This window comes from Puma concolor, chromosome D4 (assembly GCF_028749965.1).
Source record: "Puma concolor isolate L17-30 chromosome D4, mPumCon1.1.hap2, whole genome shotgun sequence".
In the NCBI taxonomy this organism is placed as follows: Eukaryota; Metazoa; Chordata; class Mammalia; order Carnivora; family Felidae; genus Puma; species Puma concolor.
This window is the reverse complement of record NC_141679.1, coordinates 10,342,501-10,370,338: the sequence shown is the minus strand read 5'-3', so window position 1 is coordinate 10,370,338 and position 27,838 is coordinate 10,342,501. Positions and strand designations below refer to the sequence as shown.

The 27,838-nt window shown below is 45.9% G+C and overlaps 1 protein-coding gene across 2 annotated transcripts in view; it reads left to right on the top strand.

Annotated features, from left to right (window-relative positions):
* DMRT1 (doublesex and mab-3 related transcription factor 1) overlaps positions 1 to 27,838 on the top strand; it is a 113,524-nt gene that overhangs the window by 84,182 nt on the left and 1,504 nt on the right. The gene's annotated exons all lie outside the window — the stretch shown is intronic.

Genomic DNA, 27,838 nt, shown 5'->3' with positions numbered 1-27,838 from the left:
AGTGCCACCTTATCAAAATTAAAGAGGCTTCTATCTCCCTTATCACTCAGGAAATTCCAAGGGTTTTAGGAGCTCTATGCAAGGAACCAAGGAGGAAGACCAAGTATCTTTCTTTGAATCCATGGGTAAGTGGAGATAAAATCATTTTAGAGCAGAGCAAACTTCTGAATAGAGGGAATAAGTGGCACAGCTTGGAATGGACTGTCTCCTGACTCCATGTTTCTCTTCCCAACCTCAGACTGTCAGCCTTGCAGCTCTCCTCTTCAGTCTGCTATCTTTGGCCTGCACCATCAAATACAGGAGCTTCTATAGACAGGAGCTTCTGTCTTCTATAGACAAATAGGAGCTTCTATAGACAAATCGGGCTATTTTAATTTAAATGAATTAAAATTTAAAATCGAGTTCTGTCACACTAGCCACATTCTAGTGCCCAGCAACCACATGTGGCTAGTGGCCGCCATATTGGATAATGCAGAAATAAGACATGTCCATTATCACAGGCGTTCTATTGGACGGTGGTTCCATCTTAGGCAAGTGGGAGCTACTTTCTTATGGAAGAGGCTCATGGTCTTTAAACCTGAGACAGAGGAGTCACTCAAATAACACAAGTTCAACAAACATTATTTTAAAAGTCTAACTTTTGGGATGCCTGGCTGGCTCAGTTGGGAGAGCGTGTGACTCTTGATCATGAGGTCATGAGTTCAAGGCCCACACTGGGTGTAGAGATTAAAGAAAGAAAGAAGGAAAGATTCAGCAACATATAATAAAAGTCTGACTTTTGTGGGAGTATCGGCCCTTCTTCAAATAACATGTGGGGTTGAGGAGGACTTTTTAGGGAAAAGTGATTGAATGATTAAAGGGAACAGTAGCCTAACCCATCTTTGGACCTGACCCGTGTTGTACACTTTCGCTTTTAAATAGCAGATGGAAGTGAGTAAACTAGAACTTGGTTAATCTCAGTCCAAGAATGGGTAGAAAATGTGTCTTCTGGCCATGGCAAGGCATGTGAGCTTTGGGGACTTACCCGGGCTTGCTTGCATTAAAACCTAGAGGAGAAAAGTGGCATGGATCACCTGTCAGAGGGACCACTTGCAAATATGGTTTCCCATTCTATGAATTTCACGCTGGATTATGTTGTATCCTTTAATACACACAGACATTTTTAATTGTGATGAAATCCAATCTGTCTTTTCTCTTCTGTTGCCTGTGCATTTGGGGTTGTATCCAAGAAGCCATTTCCAAATCTAACATCATGAAGCTTCCCTTCCCCATGTTTTCTTCCATGTGTTCTGTACTTTAAGCTCTAACATTTAGGTCTTTGATCCATCTTGAGTTCATTTTTCTGTAAGGCAAGGGTCCAATTTCATTCTTTTTTTTAATGTTTATGAGAGGGAGAGACAGAGTGAGCAGGGGAGGGGCAGAGAGAGAGGGAGACACAGACTATGAACCAGGTTCCAGGCTCTCAGCTGTCAGCACAGAGCCCGACATGGGGCTCAAACCCATGAACCCACAATCATGACCTGAGCCAAAGTTGGACGCTCAACTGACTGAGCCATCCAGGTGCCCCCAACTTCATCCTTTTTTGCATGTAGAGATGCAGTTTTCCCAGAACCATTTATTGAAGGCTCCTTTCCCTTTTGAATGGTCTTGGCACCAAGAGGGAAAAGGGGCCGAAGGGTTAACGTTTGACACTCATCTGTGGCCTTTTTCTGTGATCATCAGAGAACACTAGGCATTGTGGGTCAGATTCCACAGTACAAGCCTATAAAGTTGCCAGTTGGAGATTCCCATGGATATCATTGGTGAATAGATCATCTTGGTTATTTTTTTTTTTACTTTTGTTTACTTGTCTCTCCCTGCTATCTCAACTGTACTTTTTTTCTTCCCCTTACAGTTGTGAAATAAAGGAGAATAGAATAAAGAAGGGAATGGGGGGGCACCTGGGTGTCTCAATCGGTTAAGTGTCTGACTTTGGCTCAGGCCATGATCTCACATTACGTGAGTTCCAGCCCCACATTGGGCTCTGTGCTGACAGCTCAGAGCCTGGAGCCTGCTTCCGATTCTGTGTCTCCCTTTCTCTCTGCCCCTCCCCTGCTCTCTCTCTCTCTCTCTCTCAAAAATAAATAAACATTTAAAAAAAAGGTGGGGGGAGGGACTCCTTCCAACATCAGGATCATAGTAGAGCAGTGAGAATAGTAGTGTGGGTAAAAGACTGACTGATTTTCCAATTTTCTAATTGGAAATGGAGTTTTTCTACAAGAACAGTGACAAATACTAAATTTTAAAATGCCCAGTTTTTTAAGGTGATCTGAAGCTGTTTATATGTAAGAGATGATAGACTCTCCTTAGGTGAGCTCCAGGGGGGAAAGCCCTGAAATCCTTCAGTATTCTGTAGGAATATTCCAAAGCAAACAGACTAGGGAGCAGAGAGCAGATAAGCAAGAGAGGGGGATGATAATGCCTGGCTGGCTGCAGCCTGAAGTTGTCAATCACTCCTTAATGTTTACAGAAGCAAAAAGTCAATGTGTAGTTGTTTTAATTTGACACACTCTTGGGTTGAGAGAGTGTAATCGCTGGAGGGGATAGTTAAGTGGCTGTCTGGGTCTGACTCCTGTGCTAAGCGCTTTTCTGATGAGCAATAGATTGCGTTAAATACCGGCGTAATTGCTCGCTTCCACATACCAGCCTCGCATAGCCTTGTACGACATTTCTGTTGCCTGAGGCTGTTGGGGTTTATGCTGCAAAGAGAGTCCGTATGTTCATTTTCATGAATCAATGTCGGTTTTTGAAAAGCAGTTGTTACAGCGCTAAGTGGACTGAAATAAATTACAACCCCTCCAGGCCCATTGGAGTAAATCAGAACTGCTTATATCCATCTGAGTGGTCTTTTGAGTATAAATGACTTTTTGTTTACTTATCAAACCAAATGTTTGTCTCCAGGAAATGGAGGCAAATGATTTGCTCATTTTTTAATCCTGCGAATAGCACTTTGCTGCTGTTAAACCAGAGGTTTATTGTGTATTGTTCTGGGCATTGATAGGTAGAAAAGTGTCCCCACGCAGTAAGTGACATTATCCCCAAATCGTTTTCAAGGCCGGGAACACTTTATTGTAATTACAGCAAACGTGAGTGTCACTTCGTCTCCAGCCACTACCAATAAGGGCAGTAGTGCACTGGGCTCTAGAAGGAGAGCATGCTATGCTGTCTCGCCCCAGAACTTTCTTAGCAGAGGAACTACATGTTGAGAGATGGATTTCTCTCCTTGTGTTTGGCTCTGCTTTTCTAGGAAAGGTGTGTGCTACCTGATACTTCAGGTGTTGAGAGAAAACTGCTAAAGTGGCTGCATTCGTTCCTTTTGCAAATTCAGGTGACAGGAGGTCTGACTCTTCGTAGTTGGGACTCAGGTACTGCCGATTTGATCGTGCTGGCTCTGTTATCGGGAAATATCTGGTACACATTTTTTTAATGTGTATTTTATTTTTGAGAAAGGGAGACAGAATTTGAGCAGGGGTGGGGCAGAGAGAGAAGGAGACACAGAATCTGAAGCAGGGTCCGGGCTCTAAGCAGTCAGCACAGAGCCTGACGCGGGGCTGGAACCCACGAGCAGTGAGACCATGACCTGAGCCGAAGTCCAACTCTTCACTGACCGAGCCGCCCAGGCGCCACTCTGGCGCATTTAATAGTAGGTGAGAGAACAATCTCATGATTTCCTTTTCTTCATTTCTTTATCTTCTGTTTTCTTTTTGGTCAGGGCATTGTCTTCTTCCACTTACCTGTTCCAGTCCACAGAGCTTGCTGGGTCATGTTAGTAACATCTTTCACAGTGAAGCACTAATAATTTTTGGTTTTTTTGAGAGAGAGAGAGAGAGAGAGAGAGAGAGAGCGCAAGCGCGCGCAAAGGGGGAGGGGCAAAGGAGAGAGAGAGAATCCTAAGCTGGCTCCATGCTCAGTGCAGAGCCCAGTACAGGGCTCGATCCCACAACCCTGGCATCATGGCCTCAGCTGAAATCAAGAGTCAGATGCTCAACCAACTGAGCTACCCAGCACCCCTCATTTATTTTCAATTATACTTTTTCTTCGATGCTAAATATATATAACATAAAAATGGGCATTTTAAAGTGTATAGTTGAGTGGCATCAAATACATTCCGAGGGTTGTGTAACAGTCCAAGGTTAGGCTAAGGTCAGTGGCAATCCTTGATCTGGGAGAGGCAAGGTGGTGGGGTTTTCAACTCCCGGGTGGCCTCCTAACACTACACCTGTGGCTGTATCCACTTTCTCATGTTTGATGCTTTTCTCTTTACTTACTTATTTTCTTGGGTTCATGGTCAAATTTTCTAAAGGTTTTCACTGGTTTTATTGGTCATTTCATAGCACCATCATACAAGTTCATGTGTAGATTTTGGTTGACATAACTTAAGTTCTTGAAGAGATTTTTGAAATTACTTCCAGATTTTTCTTTCAATCCCAACAACAACAATAACAACAAAAAGTGTGGGTGTTTGTGGTAATAAAGCCACTGACTTCACGAAGTCATTTTCCCAAAGAATGTGACCAGTAAATGGCAGAGCTGGGATTCAAAGTCAGATCTGTCTTTCAAGCTCACATCCCCACCCCATCAACACTCTGTTATTAGGCAACTTGGTGGGATATAATGAAAGCCTGTCTCCGCTTGGGTTCTGCTGAAAAGCAGAGCTCAAGACAAGGACTGCTGTGCTGTGGTACGGTCGGTGGTAGTTCCAAGGAGGAAGAGTGAAGGAAGGAGGAAAGGCCAGCGTAAAGCTGTGTTATGATCTGAGTGACTGAGGACAGCAACAGGCGTTAGATCTGGAACCTTCTGAAGAGCTCCTGGAAACCTCTCAAAGTTGTCTACCTGGGGGTAAAGCAGGGGAAGCATTTATCCATAGGCTCCCATCCCCCACCGGCTAAGGCATCAAGGCCCTCACTCTGATTTGCACACGTGTGCCGGAAGAACTGTGGTATCCGTGGCATCAGAGAAGCCCTGGGACAGGAAGTCAGTGACCCACGGTCTGCTCTGGATGCAGGATGCTGTTGCAGGAACGTGAGTTCAAGCTCGCGTGGAGGTGTTGTCTCTAGGGTGTAAGTCAGACACCACGGGCATCTAGTGCTGTTTGCTTATTGGAGTATCATTTCAACTCACATATGACAGTGAATTTACCCAGCTCTGTTTTCCATGAAAGTAACACATAGCTGCCTGACACTTACGTCCTGGATTCCGGGTAGTGTGAATTATTTTTATTTCCTTAAATTCCAAAAGTCATTGGGATGGTGGGATACACAGCCAGTTGCCAAGTGGATTTCCTTTCCATCTGGGAACATCAGCCAGGGAAAGGAACTGGAAAGACTGGTGGAAATTAGCCCGTTGGAGATGTGCAGGTTCTGATTTACTGATGAAGTACCCCATTCTAGAGATGATTTACTGAGGTAAGAAAGAAAAGATACCATGGTAAAGAAATTATTTTTACCTTTCTTAACCAAAATATATGGATTTAATGAAAGATTAAAGGTATGAGTGAGCCGGGCGCCTGGGTGGCTCGGTTGGTTGAGCATCTGACTCTTGATTTTGGCTCAGGTCGCTATCTCAGGGTCACGGGATCGAGCCCCGAGTCGGGCTCCATGCTGACAGTGTGGAGCCTGCTTGAGGTTCTCTCTTCTCTTCTCTGCTCTTCTCCCCAGCTCACGTGCTCTTTCTAAAATAAATGACGTGAAAAAAAAGCGACCCTTCAGAGAATGTGGTTGGTTTGGGGGATTAAACAGTGATTCATGGTCAAATGACTCTCTTCTTCTGTGTAACTTTTGAGGGGAGGGGTGAGACACCATTGAGTAGTGGAGCATTGAGTTGGGTGTGTCTCAGACGTGGGTTGTCGAGTAGTGCCGCGTGACCCTGAACTTCAGTTTTCATACCTGTAAGTTGGAGGTAAGAGTATGCATTTCGTTGTGTTAGTGTGAATCAAGTGAAGTAATGTATGAAAAGGAATTAGGATTGCATATGGCACGTGGTTAGTGTTCAATAAACTGTAGCACCTGTTACTGGTTTTCTGGTGATTCCATGATCTCCATTGAAAGTTCCGGATTGAATTTATGCCTGCCAAAATTATTAGATTGCAGTTGAAGGTGTTGAAGGAACCAAATCCAGGAAAGAAATGAAGGGATTAGTAGGGTTGGCTATGATCATCCTTTCCAACTTCTTCACGCAGTAAGGGACACACACGTCTAGGACTTTCTCTTATTTTCAGTATTCTGGCCCCCCTCTTTTGAGAGAGAATGATCTGGTAAATAACATGGTAAAATAATATTGGTTTTATGTCTTCGTCCTGATTATTTGCATTTTAAAAAGACATCCGTGTTTATTCTGGAGAATCTTTCATAGTAGAATTTCAGATATTTAGGTCTGCGGGTAGCAGGTGTATTTTGAGGACAGAATCTCTTGTCCCCTGGATCTCAAATCACTTGTTCGTAAGTAACCCTCTTTTTTGTGTGCATGGAGCCAAGCCTGATTCAAGCATCTGGGTTTTTGACTTGCTTTAAATTTGGCTTTATTCCAAACATTTATAAGCATATTATAATATCACACATTTATAACAACAGGCTATGCATTGTAAGGTATTACTCTTCTATAATGTTTCAGAGACATCATAGTATATTTTTATTCTAGTTCTTTGCTTTGCAAGGTTATTTTATTTTATTTATTTTGCTTTGCAAGGTTATTTTAGAAGGTTATTAACAAGATAATTTGGTGAATCTCATTGCCTAAAGCAATACACATTGCAAAGTGACCAGCTTAACCATAGGATTGTTCAGACCTCTGTTGGATAAAGACCTGCTGTATCACAACAAATTGGCGGTATTAATGAAATGCATTGCAAATTTTATCCGCAAATTAGACCTTCTATGAAGTAGCATTTTCAAAAATCAAAATAGTTTACAGTGGTCCCTATGAACAATATAACTAGGCTGTAGTTAATTTTTTCTTTCTACTAGTTTGCAGTCAGGAATTCCATGCTTCCATCAAGATGAAACTTGCTGTGTACAGCTATGTTTTGTGCTGTATTCACCTCAAAATACCTTTTTAAGTCGTATTTAAGAGCAGTTAAAAATAATTTTGGAAAACTGGTTTCTCAGAACATGTTTCTGAGTGAACAGTTAAAATAACTCTTTTTTCCTAAATTTTTTTAGTGTTTATTCTTGAGAGAGACACAGCGCAAGTGGGGGCAGAGAGAGAGAGAATATGAAGCAGGCTCCAGGCTGCAAGCTGTCAGCACAGAGCCCATTGCGGAGCTGGAACTTCCAGACCTCAAGATCATGACCTGAGCCGAAGTCAGATGGCTCAACCAACTGAGCCACCCAGGCACCCCTCACTTTATTTTTTCTTAGATGAACAGAACACTGCTGTTTTTATTTTCTTTGTAATTCCTGATTTGTCTTTTTTTTTTCAACGTTTATTTATTTTGGGGACAGAGAGAGACAGAGCATGAACGGGGGAGGGACAGAGAGAGAGGGAGACACAGAATCGGAAACAGGCTCCAGGCTCTGAGCCATCAGCCCAGAGCCTGACGTGGGGCTCGAACTCACGGACCGCGAGATCGTGACTGGCTGAAGTCGGACGCTTAACCGACTGCGCCACCCAGGCGCCCCTGTCTTTTTTTTTTTTAATACACATACATTTTTTTGTTGTTTTTAAAGTTTACTTAAAAAAATTTTTTTTAATGTTCATTTATTTTTGAGAGAGAGTGGAGGGGTGGGGGCAGAGAGAGAAGGAGACACAGAATCTGAAGGAGGCTCTAGGCTCTGAGCTGTCAGCACAGAGCCCGATGTGGGGCTCGAACTCACAGACCATGAGATCATGACCTGAGCCGAAGTCAGGAGCCCAACTGACTGAGCCACCCAGGTGCCCCTAAAGTTTACTTTTATTCAGGCAGTCTCTACACCCAATGTGGGGCTTGAGCTCATGACCCCGAGATCAAGAGTCACGCACTCTCCTTACTGACCCAGCCAGGCACCCTACACACATATTTTTTAACCAGTGGTAATTTTGCTGTGTGTACTGTGCTGTGGTCTTTTCCCTCATTAATTTAATTTAATTTAATTTAATTTAATTTAATTTAATTTAATTACTTATTTTATTTATTTTATTTTATTTATTTTTAAAATGTATTTTTTTCAGTTTATTCCTTTATTTTGAGAGAGAGAGAGAGCGTGAGAGAGTGGGCGAGCATGAATGGGGGAGGGGCAGAGAGAGAGGGAGACACAGAATCTGAAGCAGGTTCCAGGCTCTGAGCTGTCAGCACAGAGCCCAACGCGGGGTTTGAATCCATGAACCATGAGATCAGGACCTGAGCTGAAATCAAGAGTTGGATGCTTAACTGACTGAGCCACCCAGCCACCCCTAAAACGTTTTTAACATTTATTTATTTTTGAGAGTCAGACAGAGCACAAGTGGGGGAAGGACAGAGAGAAGGAGACACAGAGGCCAAAGAGTCCTGAGCTGTCAGCACAGAGCCCGAAGTGGGGCTTAAAATCACGAACCTTGAGATCATGACCTGAGCCGACGTCAGGACACTTACCTCACTGATGCATCCAAGCGCCACCCCCCCTCGTTTATTTTAACAGTTACCTCAAGAGCTAAATTCATAATTTATCATTTTAGACTTTTTGCTATGACGTCACACAGATATATGTTTCTGTAGAAATACATAGTTTTCTTGGCTTTTTAATATAAATGCAGTTGTCACATACCGTTGCTCACATACAGTTTTTTCAGATAACATTTGGTCTTAGAGATCTTTCGTGTTGGTTTATTCTTTCTCACTGGCTCCTACTGTTGTACAGTTTGGATGGACCACAGTTTATTGGTTCGTTGTACGAATGCACACTCTATATACATGTTTTTCTGGGGAGACACTAAGAAGGGGCATTCCGAAGAAAGCCTGCGTCTCAGATTGTATTAAATGTCACCCCATTAGCCGCCACACTGAGCTATACTGGTTCGCTAAGCAGCACTGTGTGAAATTACCACTTTCCCCAATCTTTTGCTAGCGTGATTCTATTGAACATCTATATTTTTGTCAATCTGGTGGATGGAGAATGGAGTCTGGGGGTCCCTTTCATTTCCTTCGGAGCCAGAGCACCTCTTAAATGGCCTGGCAGGAAGGGAGGCGCCCTTGTCTAGCATCCGGGCAGTGCCTGAGGTACCGAGTGACTGGACCATTTTGTCCACCACCGCTCCCTCCTGTCCCTGCAGGAAAAGTACAAGAGCAGGTGACAGGTCACAGGCCTAGTCCCCCAGCATGGTCCACCTGTGCCTAACATACAGCTCGTACTGAATCCCAGTCCGTGTCCAGCTCTGGTACCGGCAGAGGTGCTCTTAAAGACCCGAGCGATTCTTCTCTCTCGTGGCTGCTTTCTTGTCACTAGAGGATCTGGTCTAACAGGAGGCAATTCGAAATACAGGAAGCAGGAGGCGATCCCACCTGCTTTCTGGCTGATACGGTGTAGAAACAACTGTGTTTTCGGGGCATTTAAAAATGTGCTGTCCCCTTTGTGGGAAAGGCTGGGGATGTGTCCTCTCTACACTAAGGGGTGTAGGGGGGTGTGTCCAGGTCTAAGAGGTCATGCGGATACCGGTTGAAATTCACACGAAAGAGCAGTAGTTGACGATCCCCCAACACTGAGCCCATCAAGATTGCAGAGAATCAGTCGAGTTAGGAGATTCCTTGTGAGAAATCTGCCAATCTGGTTTCCACCAAGTCATCGTCACGTGATCAGCGTTTGATTCTTTTTTCTTTAAATGTTTGTTTTTATTTTTGACAGAGAGAGCTTGAGCAGGGTAGGGGCAGAGAGGGAGGCACGGAGGATCTGAAGCAGGCCCTATGCTGACAGCAGCTAAACCGACAGCAGGCTCGAACTCAGGAACTGTGAGGTCATGACCTGAGCCAGAGTCCGGCGTGCCACCGACTGAGCCACCCAGGTGCCCCTGATCACTGTTTGGTTCTGAAGCAGAAGCTGTCACATGTCACCTGAAGCTACTTTCTATAGCAGCATAAAGAGAGATTCAACCTCCCATTTAGTGGCCGAATCCCAGTGATTGCAAGGAGCTTTTACTTAGTTATTGACAGAAAATGTTAATGCCTCTATTAGGGAAGAAAAGGCCTTAATTTCTTGCTTCAGAACTAATCACTTCATGTTAAACTTCCCAACTCTGCTTTGTTCTGCTTTGTACTCTGTTAACTCTGACTTTGAGCTGGCACTTAAACCTTTAGAGCCTAAAAGAAACGGAGATTTAAGGAATCAGAACCTGAGAATCAGAACACAGAATTTTAGTTCTGGAAGAGAAATTATAAGTCATTGAGCTCAAACCCTGAGCTGTAAAGATGTGGAAACTGAGGTCCTGAAGATAACTTGCCCAAGAGGCAGCATGGTCTTTTTGGTTTTTTTTTTTTTTTTTTTATTTTATTAAAATTTTTTTTTTTCAACGTTTATTTATTTTTGGGACAGAGAGAGACAGAGCATGAACGGGGGAGGGTCAGAGAGAGAGGGAGACACAGAATCGGAAACAGGCTCCAGGCTCTGAGCCATCAGCCCAGAGCCCGACGCGGGGCTCGAACTCATGGACCGCGAGATCGTGACCTGGCTGAAGTCGGACGCTCAACCGACTGCGCCACCCAGGCGCCCCTGGTTTTTTTTTTTTTTAATGTTTTTTAATGTTTATTCATTTTTGAGAGAGAGAGAGACAGAGCATGGGTGGGGGCGGGGCTGAGAGAGAGGGAGACACAGAATCTAGAGCAGACTCCAGGCTCTCAGCTGTCAGCACAGAGCCTGACGCACGGCTCGAACTACCGAACTGTGAGATCATGACCTGAGCCAAAGTCGGACACTTAACCGACTGAGCCACCCAGGCGCCCCAAGAGACAGGATAGTCTTAAAGACAATACTGCCTGAATCCAGGAGTTAATTATTGTACCGTGAGCCATTTCCTGCCGCTGCGGCTTCAGATTTGAGCAGGACCCGGACTCTGTGTTAGTTTCATTGATTGATAGGTTCTTCCCGCCGGTGGCCCTGGTCAGGCGCCGCGGCATTTCTGCTAGATGTATCAGGAGCCCTTGATACTGCTGACCGTGAGGTGCTGGAGCCTGCTGGGGTGAATTGGTTCATTTTTCATCGTCTCCATCCTGACTTCATGAAAGGTCACAAGAGGTGGAATTGGATAATTACTTAGCTACGCTGAAAACTCACCTATATGGATGTGCCCAGAAGTGGGCTGTCTCGTGCCTCTCTGTGCTCTGGGTGCGTGCCGGGACTGTGAGGTCTGTCACCTCGGTGCCCACCTGCCCCTGCTTCCTCAGCCCCTGCTCTTGTCGCCCTGTCACAGGTGAGCTTTGCTCAACCGTCTTCATTCTCTCAGATGGGAGGAGGGGAAAAGCAAAGCTCTGACACTGGGAAGGGTCTTGTCTTGCCTTCCTCTCCTCTCCTGAGACTCCTGCAACCTGGAAGCAAAAGCTCTCTCGGACGCGTCCGTGCTAGCGCTCAGATTCCCAGATCCTGTGGTTCTGTTTCTGACACTCCTGCCAAGTGCTCAGGAGTCTGTGGTGGAAATCCGCGCTCTGTCCCTGCTGGCCCAGGACGGACTGTCCTCTCCCCTGTGCTCTGCTGCTTTGGGACTCACGAGGCTCTGCAGCGGAGGCTGCTCTTGAAGAGAATGCAGGCTTCTGCCAAGTGACTCCTACTTTATTTTCTTGAACCGCCCAGAATCTGACAATCAGCGGCAAACACATAAGTTGCCCCCGACCCTTCCCTCTACTGAATCACGTGATGGATTCCTCAGGTCTCTTTGGCGTGGAAGACAGATTTAAAAGATGTGAGAGTGGGGGGCCCTTGGGCAGGTGGTGATGCTTAAACTTCAAAGCTGTCTCTTTGAGCACAACCGTGGCTTTCTGGAGGGGATCTCAGGCAGCAACTTGGTAGCTGGGTGCAGAGGGCTCCCTGGAAGGAGGGGGGTTGTCTGCAGGAGGCAGGGGGAGACAGCAGACTGGTGGTTCTGCACTGTGGCCTTGTGGTGGACAGTCCGGTTCAAGGCCACTCAGGCACAGATTCTGGCTCTGACACTCCGCGCTTGTGTGACCTTGGATGTTAATCACCACCTCTGGGCCTCAGTTTGTAAAATCTGCCAAATGAGGTTGTTAATACCCACCTCCCCAAAGGGTTTTTTTTTTTTGTGAAGGTAATAAGCAAAGTGCAGCCTGGAACACAATAGGGCTTCAATGAATGATAGTGATTATTATTAATAATTATGCTAATAAATAATGTGGGCTGAGGCTCATTTCACCAGCCTGCTTACCTAGGTCAGCACTTAGCTCCTGCCTGAGGCTGGGAGGTCCAGCCTTCCTAAGAATCCCTGTTTCATCTGCCAGTGTCCACTCCTGCCCTCATTAAAGAGCTGACTCCTACAGTTCCAGAGGGGGAGCTGGGTTTCCAGCATGGCCTGTGTTTTCTTTGATTTCCTTTTATCCTTCCTTTCTGCCATTTTCTATCACTTTTTATTACTACAAAAAGAATACATGTTTACTAAAGCAAAGTAAATCCTTTGGTATATGATAGTTGATTTTGACACAGAAAGTTCTAAGTACTTCTACTATAAATGGATGACCTTGGTTTAGCATGATAAATTCCCCCCCCCTTCGCTCCCAAGCACATGGTTAGCTAACGCTAATATTTGTGTCTTTGCTTTTTCTCTCAATTTTACCTGGTTTAGTGTGAACGCTAGCAATATTTCCTGACAAAAATAATTAAAAGCTCATTCTATTCACTGCTCTGAGAAATACGTCATTAGGATTCTGAAGCCTCAGTGAAGTGCTAGAAAACAGGAGAGTTACCGTTAGCGGGGAAATAATTGTCTTGTGACTTTGATTCTTTAAATACCAGTGGTTTTCTGGTCCGCCCTAGAATTGCATTCTAATGAAGCTCCAGGAAGGGAAGCTGATTATCAGCTGGAGAGTCTCTCACTAGATACATTTATTTATTTATTTATTTATTTATTTAGTATTTGAGAGAGAGGGAGAGAGTGCAAGAATCTTAAGCAGGCTCCACGCTGAGCTTGGAGCCCGATGCAGGACTTGATCCCATGACCCTGGTCATGGCCTGAGCCAAAATCAAGAGTCGGAAGTTCAACCAACTGAGCCACCCAGGCGCCCCCAGGGGTAGATGCTTTGAAAGGCTGTGACTGCGGCCTGGGATGGGAATGCAGACTGTGCATGGACCAGAACCTCACTCAGCAGGAGTGTGTCTTTGCTGTACATTACAAAAACTTGACCTCGTCAAAGCGAATCTCAGGATGTACCTGCTTAATAGCGGTACGGTCTGCATACCGAGTGGTACAGGCAATACTTTGGAAATTTTCCCCGCCCCCAGACGACTCGTCGTCCGAAATGCCTGGAAGCCACCTCCTTGAAATGAACACATCCACAAGAGGGTCAAAGCGTGAAGCCTGCATTTACCTTGTGAATTAGTTTAATTGGATGCTTTTCATCAAGAGCTTCAAGGGGTTACTTGAAAGAATAGAATTCTGGAATGGGCTGAGGGGCAGGGGAAGGTGTAATTTGGCAAAGGGAGGACCAGGGACCACAGATTCTGAAGAACAGAAAAGAAGTGCAAAGAGGTGAAGAAGACACAAAGGCAGGCAAACAAAGAATTGAGAAAAAACACCACCTTCTTCCTGATTTTGCTTCCGATGGTCCCTGGGGTACTGATTATCTGCTCCCGTATTACGGAAAGGAACAAGCAGAGGAAGAGACTAGTGTTGATCGAATACTCAGTGTATTTTATTTTTAATTGCAACAGCCTTTAATCTTACTGTTTTTTTTTTTATTTTTTTAATGTTTATTTAATTTTGAGAGAGAGAGAGACAGAGCATGAGTGGGGGAGGGGCGGAGACAGAGAGGGAGACACAGAATCTGAAACAGGCTCCAGGCTCTGAGCTGTCAGCACAGAGCCCGATGTGGAGCTCGAATTCTGGAACTGGGAACGATGAGATCACCACCTGAGCCGACAAGTTGGATGCTTAACGGACTGAGCCCACCCAGCTGCCCCCGTTGTTTTTCGTTAATAGATCATGAAGAGAAGTTCAGAGCTGTGAAAATATTCCCAGTGTCACGTCCCCAGTAAGTGACCTGGCCAGAATCCGTTCCCAGGTGTTGGTGATTACAGGTGTCCCTGGTGTTTCCTTATGAGAACGGAGACTTGTTTTACTCACAGCTCTATTTCCTGTGGCTACAGCCTTGGGCACAGAGCAGATGCTTAATAAGTATTCTAAGAGTTAATAATCAGTTTGTACCACACTGCCTTTTTTTATGTCTAAGAAGTGTTTTAGGTCATTCTGGAGGTAGAGGAGGAGAGTAAAAGGGACCAGTGCTAGTATTCGTGTTCCTAATACTCAGCTCCCTAACAGGCCTCTCCCCACACGTTGGATATGAAATAAAGCACGTTCTGAAGTTTATGCTTTAAAGATGATGGTGTGAGCAAAAGGCCAGGCAGCACATAAACTTGACGGTTTATGCAATTTAAATAACATCTCTGGGGGCGCCTGGGTGGCGCAGTCGGTTAAGCGTCCGACTTCAGCCAGGTCACGATCTCGCGGTCCGTGAGTTCGAGCCCCGCGTCGGGCTCTGGGCTGATGGCTCAGAGCCTGGAGCCTGTTTCCGATTCTGTGTCTCCCTCTCTCTCTGCCCCTCCCCCGTTCATGCTCTGTCTCTCTCTGTCCCAAAAATAAATAAACGTTGAAAAAAAAATTAAAAAAAAAAATACAACATTGTCTTTTAAAAAAAAAAATAAGAAAAAAATAAATAACATCTCTGATTCCCAGGAAGCTTGCCAGTTAACTGTGGAAAGCACTTCCACTTGTAAATTGGCCACTTTTGAGAGGAGCCGGTACCTTCTGAAATTAGCAGATTACTTAAGCTTGAAGGAGCTAAGGTCACCATTTGTTATTTGATTGCTCTTTGCTCTAAGCTTCGAGGGCAGCCAATAATGCAGAGTGCTGGACCTTCACTCTTGTTTTCAAATTAAAGATTTAATTACAGTCTTCACTGAAGATGAACCATGTGTGAAAATACCTGGTCTGCTTGGAATGGGGGATCGAGGAGGAGTGTGTGGGTTGGAGTCAGTGCCTGGGCATTTAAATACTTTCAACAGTAGCATTGAGGGTGAAATCAATTATATTGTGACCAAATGCTGGCCTGCTGGTTAGTCAGAGTCGGTGATATTTATATTCCTTCTTGTTTGTCTTTTGTTTTTTAAAGCTGAAAGGTCTGTTTCTTAGTAGTGGTAAGACTACTTCTTATTGTGATAGACTACAGACTTGAATGTCCAAGACTTCAAAGGTTTGGAAGATATGTATCTCTGAAATTTGTAGAGGCTCGCTTTGCAGACAAGTCTGTGGCCATTGTGTATTAATGTGTCAGGGGTGCTTGTGAAGAGGGTTGAGGCTGGAGTTCTCTGTACGTCTGTTGAATTAAGTCTGTTTATTCTGGTGTTCTCATTCTCAATCAATAATAGAAAGCAGTCTTTGCAAAACCTATGTGATGGCGTCACATTACCTACCTTTTTCAGGGAGTAGTTTTAATAAGGTTCTGTCATTGGAGGAAAAAAAGTGCCTACGTACCTTTCAGTCTTGCGATTTCACATCTAACATTTCTGTTAGTGTCTAGAGTGAAATTACATCATCCAAGGACTGAGTTTGGTTTTTTTTTAATGTTTATTTTAAGAGAGAGTGTGAGTGTGTGTGCGAGCAGAGAGGGGCAGAGAGAGAGTCCCCAGCAGGTTCCACGCTATCAGTACAGAGCCTGACGTGGGGTTCGATCTCACGAACCCATGAGATCATGATCTTTGCTGAAACCAAGAGTCGAGGCAGACGTTCAACCAACTGAGCCACCCAGGCGCCCCCCCGAGGACTGAGTTTAAGAGAAGATTCATGGTGCCTCATTAACTCTTGGTCACTGAGAAATTAGCGATTTCACATAAATGAATTCCCCAAATGACTGATCATTTTCCCTGCTGTCGCCAAAGTTTCCTGCCTCCCAGCCTCAGACAACAGGGAGGTTTACAAGTGGATCCTTGCCTTCAGCATGCTGAACCTTTCTGGAGGATTCAGATTCACTGTCACGTGTCGTCATGGCTCCGTTGGCTCTCTCACCCCTTCCTGGATGTGGGACTGGCAGCCATGCCTCTCCAGTTGCCTCCCCCCGCCATTGTTCTTGTGGGAGCTCGCGTAGTGTGTGGCTCAGGGTGGGTTGGGCTCTAGAAAACAGATCCGCTTGCTTTGACCAGTGAGTCCGATCTCTCATTCATTCATCAACTAGTATGTGTTGAGTGCTCACCAGACAGCAGGCTTTTAACTGGTGGCCACCAAAGGGCCCCGAAGACAAATATGACATGGATCCTCCCCTGTTCTGTGGGGAGAGTTGTTAGGTCAGTGATGGGAGAGGCGGAGAGGCAGGGCTAGGAAGGTGGGAGTGAGCACCACAAGAAAGGCAGAGGCAAAATACTCTGGGCCTTTGAGGAGGGAGAGGAAAGTAGCTTTGGGCTGGGTTTCGACCTGTGGAGACTGGGGGACAGTGAGACCAGCACGAGCACGTGTCAAAGGCCAGGATCCTGGGTCTGAGCTGGGGGTGGGGAGAGCAGGATGAGTCAAGTGCAGGGGAGATGTGGGCAAACCGGTTGCTGCTCCTCAGATGAGTCTGGGCTTTTCCAGATGCCACCAGAGGTGCTGATTGAGGGGAGATGTTTCTCTGGAAGTAGGGTGGCCGTTGTGGGGAAGGTGAAGGAGAGATCGAGAAGACAGAGCAGGACAACCAGATTCTGGTAGGTTAGGGTACAGGTAATGAGGGTGGGATCCAGTCTGGGGCGTGGAGGGACAGAGTGAAATGGGAAGGAGAGATCTGAGGAAGAGCCCCATGGGGTTCACAGGAGCAGGGCTTTGCCAGTGCTGGGAGGTAGGGGAGAGGTGAAGGGAGAAGTTTCCTAAGATAATCCTGAGGCTTAGAGGCTGAGCCAGTGACATGGGCGTGCTCCGGACCCAAGAGAAGAGGGTCGTATTTACTCTGCGGGGAATGGTAGGTTTAATTTTACACACAGTGAATTTACATTGCAGGAAGCAGCTGAGGGAAGACCGGAGCAGCCGTGGGCTGTGGGGATCTGAAAGTCGTGGGGGACCTGGAGGAAACCTGTCTGGGAATAAGACAGCCACCAGTTGGCCGGGCCTAACCCAGCGAATGGGCCGTGAGGCCTACTCTTCAGTTAAATTCGGTGGTAGTGAAATGGAGACAGCACACTAAGGGTAAAGAAGGGCAGGGAGAAATTGAGGAAAGGGTTGATAGGAAAAGACCAAATACCTGTTAGGATGGCTGTAATTTAAACAAACAAAAGAATAAGTGTTCGCAAGGTTGTGGAGAAATTGGAACCCTGTGTGTTGCTGGTGGGAATGTAAAATGGTATAGCTACTCTGAAAAACTGTAACACCGGTTCCTCAAAACATTGAAAGTGGAATTACCATATGACTTTTTAATGTTTTATTCATTTTTTTGAGAGAGCGAGAGCGTGAGCAGGGGAGGGGCAGAGAGAGAGGGAGACACAGAATCCGAAGCAGGCTCCAGGCTCTGAGCGGTCAGCACAGAGCCCGACGCGGGGCTCGAACTCACAGACCGCGAGATCATGACCTGAGCCGAAGTCGGATGCTTAACCGACTGAGCCACCCAGGCGCCCCAGAAAATGGGTTTACCATATAATGCAGCAGTCACACTCTGGGTATGTTCCCCCAAAGAATTGCCAGCAAGGACGTTAGCAGATATTTGAACACCAGTGATTACACCAGCATTTTTCATAATAGCCAAAGGCAGACACAGCCCACATAGCCACCGAGAAATGAGTAGGTAAACAAAATGTGGTGTCTACATACAGTGGAACATTATTCAGCCTTCAGAAGGACAGAAATTCTGCCGCACGCTACAACATGGATGAACCCTGAGGACATTATGCCAACTGAAATAAGCCAGTCACAAAACGACAAACACTGTATGACCCACTTCCGTGAGGTTCCCAGAGTGGTCCTTGCACAAACACAGAAGACAGAAGGGTGCTCACTGGGCGCTGAGGGAGGAGGGAATGGAGAGTTCTCGTTCAGCGGGTGTGGACTTTTTGTTTGCAAACATGAAGACGTTCTGGAGATGGCAAGTGCATCACAACGTGTGTGGACGTAATACCCCTCCACTGTACGCTTAAAAATGGTTAAAATGTTCTATGTGATGTGCATTTCACCACAGTAAAAAAGAAACAAAAAACAGAAAACTAAGTCCTGAAAAGGAAACCCAATCTGTTGACCAGAGGAAAGAAGAGCTAAATAAGAATTTGTCCCCTGCTTTGGTAAATACATGCTGGTATCGGTTCCCTTCGGTTCAGAGCGGAGCTGGGCTGACGGGCACCCGCAGCCCCCCGTGCGGAGCCTTTCGCCCAAGGAGGCCACAGGCGGCCATTCCCGGAGCGCCCCAAACAAAGGCCGCGGCTCACGTTGGCTTCAAGAAGCAGTTGTGGAGGAAAGGAAGACCTTTTCTTGTCCACACATGAGCTCTTCTCTCTCGAAACAGAAAGTACCACAAACGTCTAGAGGGAAGAAGGCGCAATCACAGTCCCCAAATGCCTCATATCACCCACAGATTCACTTCACACAGGGTGGATGTCCTTTCTTGGGGGCTAAGTGAAAAGACAGCACTTGACCTAAAAATGATTTCAGAAATACATCTATTGAATTTTTTATTCTATTTTATTTTTTTAGCTTTTGGAGTCTTGGGCAAAGTGTAGAAATTCTCTTTTGGAAAAACACACACTCTGTGCTCTTATTTTCTTATTTCTGTTCACCCTTAACGTGAACCATTCCAAAATAGTGTATTCTCGCTCTTGTAACCTGAACTTCCCTTAACTGTCCGTGATGGCGGTATTGTGTTGAGGCGGTAAAATCACTCGTGTGGCTGTGAGTTAGGCATGTATGCTCCTGTCTGGAAATGCCTGGAATTTTCTGTCCTGATTGATTTCATCTGGCATATGTTTTATTTGGATGTGTCTGCTTCCTTATCCTGTACCAGAGAAAAATATTAATAATTACTAGTCTTAGATTTCCTGTAACGCTAGCTAGAAAAGGGAGTAACAAGTTGGCATAGAATGGTAGCCAGTACTGATGAGTTTTGCGTTTGCTTTTGAAAGAAGATGGAGTCCCCTTGAGGTAAAGGTAAAATAATGTACACAACACAGTTTTCTACCCTGCTTGCTGGCATTTCATTTGGGGCACAATATTTACTTTTATTTTGTTTTTAATTAATTTATTTATTTTGAGAGAGTGAGAGACCGCGTGTGTGCGCAAGTGGGGGAGGGGTAGAGAGAGAGAGAGAGAGAGAGAGAGAGAGAGAATTCCACACAGGCTCTGAGCTGTCAGTGCAGACCCCGATGTGGGGCTCAAACTCAAAAACTGTGAGATCATGACCTGAGCTGAAACCAAGAGTCGGACACTTTGACTGAGCCACCCGGGCCTCCCACAATATTTACTTCCATTTTTTATTTTTAATTTTTTTTAGCGTTTTTTATTTTTTGAGAGAAGAGCGTGATCAGGGGAGGGGCAGAGAGAGAGGGAGATACAGAACCCAGAGCAGGCTCCCGACTCTGAGGGGCTCTAACCCATGAACACGAGATTGTGACCTGAGCCGAAGTCAGACCCTCCACCGACCGAGCCACCCAGGTGCCCCAATATTTACTTTTAAATTACAAGCTGCAAATTTTATACAGGTTCTATTTGAGAAATGGCTCACGAACTTTCTCTTATGTCCACTTCGTGGCAAAACGTCTCAGAATATTTCTAAACGAAAAGCTTCCTTAACCGTGCATCTAAAGCTGCATATCTTAAATGTTTTGTTAAACAGCACGTTTTATGGAAGATGATGTAATCCCAAAGTGAAAGACCACAGGCTGGTGGGTTAGCCAGCAACCGAGTTCCTTTCAGGCCTTAGGTTCGAAGGCAGCATTCACTGTCCTTCGCCGACCAGCCCTCCCGGTGGTGGTGTGAACTCCAAACTTTGATCCTTTTTCTTAGCTTCAACAAGATGCCCATCAAGGTCGATGTTCCCATCAATTATATTACCCATTAAGGTCAAAGCATCTGTGATCCTTTCTTCCTCTCAATGTGAAGAAAAACACAAGGCTACTTGAAAATGTTCTCTTGTTGCAAAATAATCTGGACAGAGCTGAGCTAGTTTTTGGCATGGCAAATGCCCCCCGCAGCCTGCTTTGTGAGCGTGAATCCTTCTGTATCTGAGAAAACCGCTTTCCCAGGATCGCATGGAAAACCTCCTGCAGAGATGACTTTTGAGCATCTGGTTTGCCTGGTCTGCTTTAGTTTCTGAGATTATATTCCGTGTTTATGCTCTGTTTGCAAATGCAGCTGTCCATGTGACCACCCAGTCGCGGCACCGTTCTTGGGCTTGAGCTGTGTTTGCATTGCAGAGTCCCCAGGAACACGGTCCCCGTGCTCACTAAGAGCCAGGCTCTTTGGCCTTGGCCCAGGCTGAGATCCTGGTCCCAGGGTGTGTTTGATGTGGCTTTTCTCTGCCTCTGTACCCAGGCTTTGCTTAGAGTCTGTGCAGTAAATACAGATGGAATTCAGTAAAATCCTTGCAGTTTATAGCCCTCAAAGCTGGTTTTAGGCTTGCGACTCTGGCCAGCGTGCGAATTCGTCCCGTTCTGTGGTTACGGCGTGTCTTGTGAAGACTGAATTCCACGGTCTCTCCCACACGTTTGTCATTATTAAACACCCACTGTGTGCACTGCCCTGTGCCAGACAACGTATGGTAGATGTTCTCCATTTCAGCATACCAGATGTCTGTCTTTGACCTGTTTTTGCCACGAGGCTCTGACGGCTCCACCTGCTTCAGCCCTGACTGCTGACCTGTTGACCTGGCTTCTGGAAATCCTGTGTGTAACGCCAGTGCTGTGCACGGTGCTGTGAAAAGCACAGACTCACAGGCCCCGGGGTCAACTTGGAATTAATTCATTGTAACTGTCAGTATCTTGGTGTGTGCAGAAGGGTGAATAAAGTAAATTCCCCTTTCCCTGAACGTCAGAATTGAAACTTGTCTGAGAACATTCAGGGATGTTTGGGCTGTGTCATCACTAAGTTCCCCCCCCCCTTTTTTTTCTTTCTCAACCAGAGTTAATACAAATCTTACTCATTTCTTGGTTCTGTGCCGGGCAGTGGGGTGCACAGAGTCCCTGGCTTCTTCCCGCAGAAGTTTGCAGACTCCTGCGGGGTTGGGGGAGCGGCGGGGGCTTGTCGTGACTGACGGGTGTGTATATTCTGCAGGTTTGCCAGCCAACTATTTCGTCAGATTCCGTCTCCTCGATCCTCTAGTCAGCTTTGTGAGACACACGATTATTCTCCTTTAACAGTTAAAGAAACCGGGTCTCAGGTGTTCACTGAGGTGCTGGTGTCCGAGCTCCGAGCTCGGAGTCTTCCGGCACGGACTCTCGGAGGCTGCTGGGGGCAGCGGGGAGGGGGGTGGAGGCCGGGAGGTGGTGCTAGGGACAGGGCTCAGACAGTGCTGAAGTCCCGCTGCCCTAGCCAGGCCCCCGCGTGGGGGTCACCATAGTCTGAAGCTTGGCGGGATTTGAATGTGGGCTTTTCGGCGGCGTCAGACTTTACAGAGCCCCACCGCTTTGTGTAGAACCATCTACTCTGTTCCCGTTTCACAGACGAGGAAACTCAGGCATGGAGAGGGTACGGAACTGACCAAAGCCCGCATACCTAACAGGGGCTCTGCCCTGTTGCCCTCTGAGGGTCAGCTTCCGCCAGCCCAGCGAGCCCCATTCTCAGGGCTCCAGGTAGCCAGTGATTGAAGACTGGGAACCGGTGAGACCCCTACTTCTTTTGGGTCATCGATGCCTCTGCCCAGGACTTCCCAGAGTTCCCCTTTTCAGACAGACTTAGGCTCAAACACAAGAGATTCTTCCTGCTTCCAGATAGTGCTGTCTTAAAGGGATGGTGTCCAAAGGAAGCAAACCTGCATTCCTCTTCCGGGCTTTCTCAAGAAGGCAACTGTGTATGTGGCCCAGGATGAATAGACCTTGTCCTAAATCCCGATTGAATTCCTGCACCTTCAAAGGCAAGAATCTTCTAACTTTAAGACCTTAAGACTGAGACTTGCAGACAGATAAAATGAGGCAACTGATTAATGTTACTCGGTAATTATCACAGTGGCCTGTTAATAGTCTCACTTCACAGATGGGGAAACCGAGGCCCAGGATGCTTCCGTCCATCCCCCGGGCAGCGTAGGGGGTTTCTTCAGAGTCTGCTTCGTATTCAGTTCACCGAAGGGCAAAGGAGGGCAGAGTCAGCCAGTGTGAGCCTTTATCTCAGGATGTTGTCACCTAAGAGAAGTCGAAGCCACGCTGCACAGTTTTGAGACGCAGTGTATTTTGGTTAAAACACACTGAGGAAATGTGAACGTTTGGATTGTGTGGGTCACCAAAAATGCTGCCTCCCTCTGGTGGGCCAGCCCTGATGAGTTAACCCCTCATGTGCTCACTTCAGAAAGAGTTCAGGAATGAGTGAGTCAGCGAGAGAGTCCTCCACTACTGATGGGGACAGTTTGGGGTCAGGGAGCCGCCAGCAGCATCACCACTGCTGACGGGCAGGAAGTTTTGGGGTAGAGGTGTGACGGGTGGGGTCCTTGGAGGTGCCGAGCCCGTTAGGGCTGCTGTCACGGGCACACTGCTAATTCATGGGCTTGCTCTGACACTCCAGTTGGTTTTATGACCCTAAGCAATAAGCCATGTAGTCATTCAGGAGTATCTGTCTTGCAGAGGGGGCGTGGGGGGCGTCTGGTCCGAGACGATTCTGCCCCGGGGTCCCAGGTCGGGTGCAAGGCTGAGTGGAGTCCTTCCTTCCTCTCGTTTTCGTTTTTTGGGCACTACATTAAAACAGTCAAGGATTGTTCCCTCTGTGTTGAACTCTGTAGGCGGGTAAGGGAGAAGGTTTGGCGTATCCTCGCCGATTTTGTGGAGCGGTAGGATGAGCCAGCTGGTGGGCTGCAAACCTCCAGGCCAGGCTGTGACTCGGGTCCTCAGCCCCCCCCCCCCCCCCCCCCGGGGCCCTCGCTCTCTCCAGCGTGCTCCTGAAGGGTGCTCCATGGTTACTGCTTACTTTGAGAATGAAAGTGTGCTGGCGTGATTTGGGGAGTTGTGTCTCCTTGTTATGCAAGAAATTTAGAGGGACGGAGGTACTGTTAATATTGCATAATGGGTACTTTCTCTTACACGTTCACTTCGTTTGTAGAAACCGCCCTTCCCAGTGCTTCAAAAGGTCGTGAGGGTTCCGTCAAGAGAGAAGCAGTGACCTGTGTCTGCTGCCAACCACAGGAACCTTCCTTTACCGTGGCTCGGCCACTTGTCTCGACAACATGCAGAGCACAGAGCTGGCCCCTCTCAGCATCGGTGTTAGATTTTAGAACTGCCCGTGAAGACGTGTTTTCAAGGGAGGCGTAATCCTCAACAGCTCTCTTGTCACTGTCCTTTAATTACACTTAGGTTGGGGGAAAAAACACACTTAATTGTTTCGAAGATTTTATATATATGTATATATACATATATAGATATATATATATATACACATATATATATTTTAGTAAATACATAGTAAATGGGGAGATTAATAAAGGGCTATTTTTTCTCAGCTTGTGGTTTCTAATTACATCAGTTACAGCTTTGCCCTCCCCTTAACTGGAGTGCAGGCATGAACTGGAAAAGAATGAACTAATCCGTGATAGATCGGGTTGAATAAAGATCTCCATTCATATCTTTACCTTTTATCCCTTGTTCCGAGTGCCAAGAATTAATGCTGTTTGAAAGTACAGACTGAACCTGCCAAGCTTCGGACTGGCTCAGATAATCCTAATTATTTTAAACGTTAGTGAGAAGGGGCAGCAGTTTCACAGCGGAAAAGAGTTCCATTGTGAAACATTAAATATCTGCTAAGTGGTATTGATTGGAAGGGATTTTATTTCCAAACACTACGGTTTATCATGAAGCGGAAGAATTTGTTGTTTGAGAAATTTTCATTAGCTTTTTCATCAGACTCCGAGGCCAGCACTTTTGTTTTTCTCCCTGTCCCCTCGGAGGTGAAGAGTTGCTAACAATTGAAGAATGCTGCTTGCATTCTTATTTTTAAGTGGTTTCTTAGTGGGCGTTGAATAGTATTTAACATAGAGAGGAAGAAAAATTTTTCTCAAGCATGAATATCCTGTTTTCTCACATCATTGGAGGAGAATTATTCGTTCCAGCCCACTGACTTCCAACAGATCATTCAAGTTAAAAGTCAGGGGTCTTTGCAGTGTCGAAAGATTTAGCAGTTAGAGTGGTTTTTGTTTGGTTTTTTTGGTGAGGTGGGTTTTGGGGGTGGCGGTACGGTGATGGTTAGATGGCGTTGCTGCCATTATCTTAAATTTTTTTCTTTTCTCCCAGCACCGGGGAGAGTGATTATGTGCAAGGTTTTTTGCTTTTAAGTAATAGTAAAAGAAAGCCCCTCCTTCGGTGGACAAATAGGCTACTTGAGAGAAAACAGATACTGGGCTTGCTGGTTCAATCAAGGGTCAGCCCCGAGGTCTCCCCACCTTCCACTGGAACCGGAGAAAAGAGCAGATGGGCAAGTCTTCCTTTTTCTTACTTTTTAGGCTCTACCTCGGTCTCCAGAAGTCATTTCTTCCATTTCTGTAAATGCTGGGAGCCTGCCCGTGATCGAGGGGTAGCATAATCCTGAATTGTTTATTGCCTTGTGAAAGCTTCCTGCCCCCCCTCCCCGAGCTCAGCTGTCCCCATCCCCCCACCGCCCAGTCCCAGCCCGGAGCGAAGCACTGACATCTTCAGTGATGCAAATAGTCGTGTGTTGAGCATCTCTGGGCCAATTATTCTTTCTTTCTTTGGGTTTATTCCCCAGAGTGGAATTACCGGGTCAGAGGGGATGAACAGTTTTACGGTTCTCATTACATGTCACTAGATTGCTGTCCAGAAAGACCGAACCAATTTCTAGTGCTACCAACACTGTACCTTTTCTTACAGTCCCACTGACACAAGGCATTAGCATTTTTACAAAATAATTAAGAGGAACCTTTTGAGTTGAAATGAGCCTTGTGTCAGGCTCATTAAAATCAACTTAAAAAGCAGAAAGGATAACTCTGACTTTGGAATTTTTAATTGGTATAAAATGATTTACAGTGACCAATTACTACTCTTCCCCCAACAGAGTTTAATGAAGCTGCATTAAAACGGAGAGTGTACCTTTAAGGACACTACTAAAACACATTTTGGACATTCGTCTCCAGGATAACACTTCTGAAATCCTTAACTACTCTTAGGAGGGGGCCACACAAAATGAGTTCAGCAAACACTGTCCCACTATTCAAAGACGATGCCAAGCCTTGGACAAAAGTAAAAATGACATCGATTTAAATTTTGAGTGGAGAAACCCTGAAAAATGCTGACCCTTTCCAAAACCGGTTGAGTTCATTTATTTGCATCTTCCCTGAGTGCAGTCATGGATTAGGAGTGCTTGGAGCCTCCCCCGTCTCTGCAGGTGACACTGCGTGTGTCTCTGTAGCCTGAGTCACAGGAGTACTTTCCAAGAAAACACGCACAAGGCAACTGAGGGCCAAAGGGAGCTGTGCCCACATTTCTTCCTTTTGCAGAATTCCTGCCCCTCCCTTTTCTGGTCACGGATCAGTTAAATGGGGGTAAGAGGCGCACGGCTGGGGTGGAGGGGCATCTCGTGGGCCAGCTGCTGACTGAAGGCAGAAGGCAGGCCCAGGGCTCAGAACGTGGCAGAGAGCACTCACTCACTCCTTTCTGGCCACTGCATCAGTCTGACAAGGGTCAGTTCTTTTGCCTCCTTAAACTCGCCGCCGCCCCACGGAGATGAGGAGGGTTCCCAGGCCAGTGTGGCACCCAAGGAGGGTGGGATGTTCCAGGGGGGGCAACCCAGGGGGTGGTGCTGACAAGTGCCACAGGCACGGGGTCCCCTCCATCAACCGGCGGGGGTGATTCTTTCGGTGACTGGTTTGAGGATTAAGTATTTCATTGCAGCATGTGGCATACAGGAGGTAGGGCAGTAAACCTTCTCGTCCCCAGCGCTTCCAGACAGAGAAGGTTCCATCACTGGTTTGAGGTGGGTTGAGGGCGGTGGGCAGATAACTCATACCCCCTCCCTGGTTGGTTCTTAGATGGCTCTCCAGATCTTTGTGTAGTTCCAAGATGTCAGAGCAAAGTGCCGCCTTTGGAAAACATTTCTTTGTATATACAACGTGCTGTGTATGTAGCACAATTCATAAATCATCTTGGATTTGTGGGGATTTTTAAATCCACGTAACACTTCAAATGTAGCCTTTATGGACTGCAGTAAAATGAAGGTTTCAGGTTTTTTAGGTTCCCAGTTGTTTTGGTTGGCGTGCATGTGTATGCTTTGTTGGTGTCTGTAAAGTACTACTTAACAGCGCTCCACTTAAAAAGGCTTACACACTATTACCCTTGCTTTTTAATTTCAGTTACTAAGCAAATACCATCAGTATCAAAGGTAATTGTTTGTCAGGAAATTGCCCAAATTGTTTTTCAGATTTATTCACTAAGTTTCCAGATCATGCCTTGCCTTCTTGGAGGTTTTGAGGCAGCCCTACAAAACTCTCCGTTCTTCTGTCTATCCATCCGTATGTCACGTTAGAAGAAAGGAGCCTTCTGAGATAATTTGGTCCAGTGGAGTGGTTTTAAAGGTCCGCTTCTTAAATCCTAGCTCTGCTCTTTTAGTTCTGTGTGTTTCCACTAGCTGCAGCAAACCTTTTCCAAACCCATAACAAGCGTAAATAGTGTTCTCTTGTAAAAAGGTCTCTTTTCAGCACGGTAATATACCTTATTAAATCCCAAACATAATAAGTATTGATGGCAAACACATCAGGACTCGGTGCAGCTTCTACGATGATTTAGTTCCCTACAAATGACTTCAGCACTCAGTTCCCAGTGCATTTTGCTAATTACATCATAGATTTCCCTATTGATGAACACAAGCTGAATTAACACAGGAGCACTAATGTACCCTTTCACCATTATTGTTGTACAAGAAGCCGTGGCAGATGCTGGCAGTTAGTTACACAAACATTAGTATTAACGATTGGCCATTTGGAATTGGTGACAAACTACTGCCCGGCAGAATCCTGAGGCTGAAACCAATCAGGAAGTTAATGAGGAGAGAAATTGCCACTGCAGCTTCCCCTTAATTACGTTCACACTAGGCAGGAAGGGAGTTCTGGGGGTGGATCTGAACTCGGCTAAGGTTAAGAAGGTCAGAGACCCTTTTGCTTAAATTTTGTATCTACTGTGGCTTGTGAGGTTGCAAACATTGTTGAGCACATTTGGCATCTTTCATATTTAATGTCAGTTTCCTAGTAGAGTTTTATGTTCACAGATTTGCTTTTAAAATCTTTACCTGACTTCTGTTTTTGTGAAGGTATTAAACTTTCCATATTTTGTAAAAAGTTTCCCTCCCATTTCCTTTTTGGTTTGCAGAAGTTATGTAAACAGCAAGTGTTTGTCCCTGTATATCGAAGAGAAATAACAGGAAAATTGATAAGCTATCACCTTTGCTTGCTATATGTTGAAAAACTTAGGGTTACCTGTCAAATGGTGGAAATACATGGGTGGAGTCTTGCTGGGGGTAATTTGTCAGACGGATCATTTGACAAGACAAGTTCTATTAG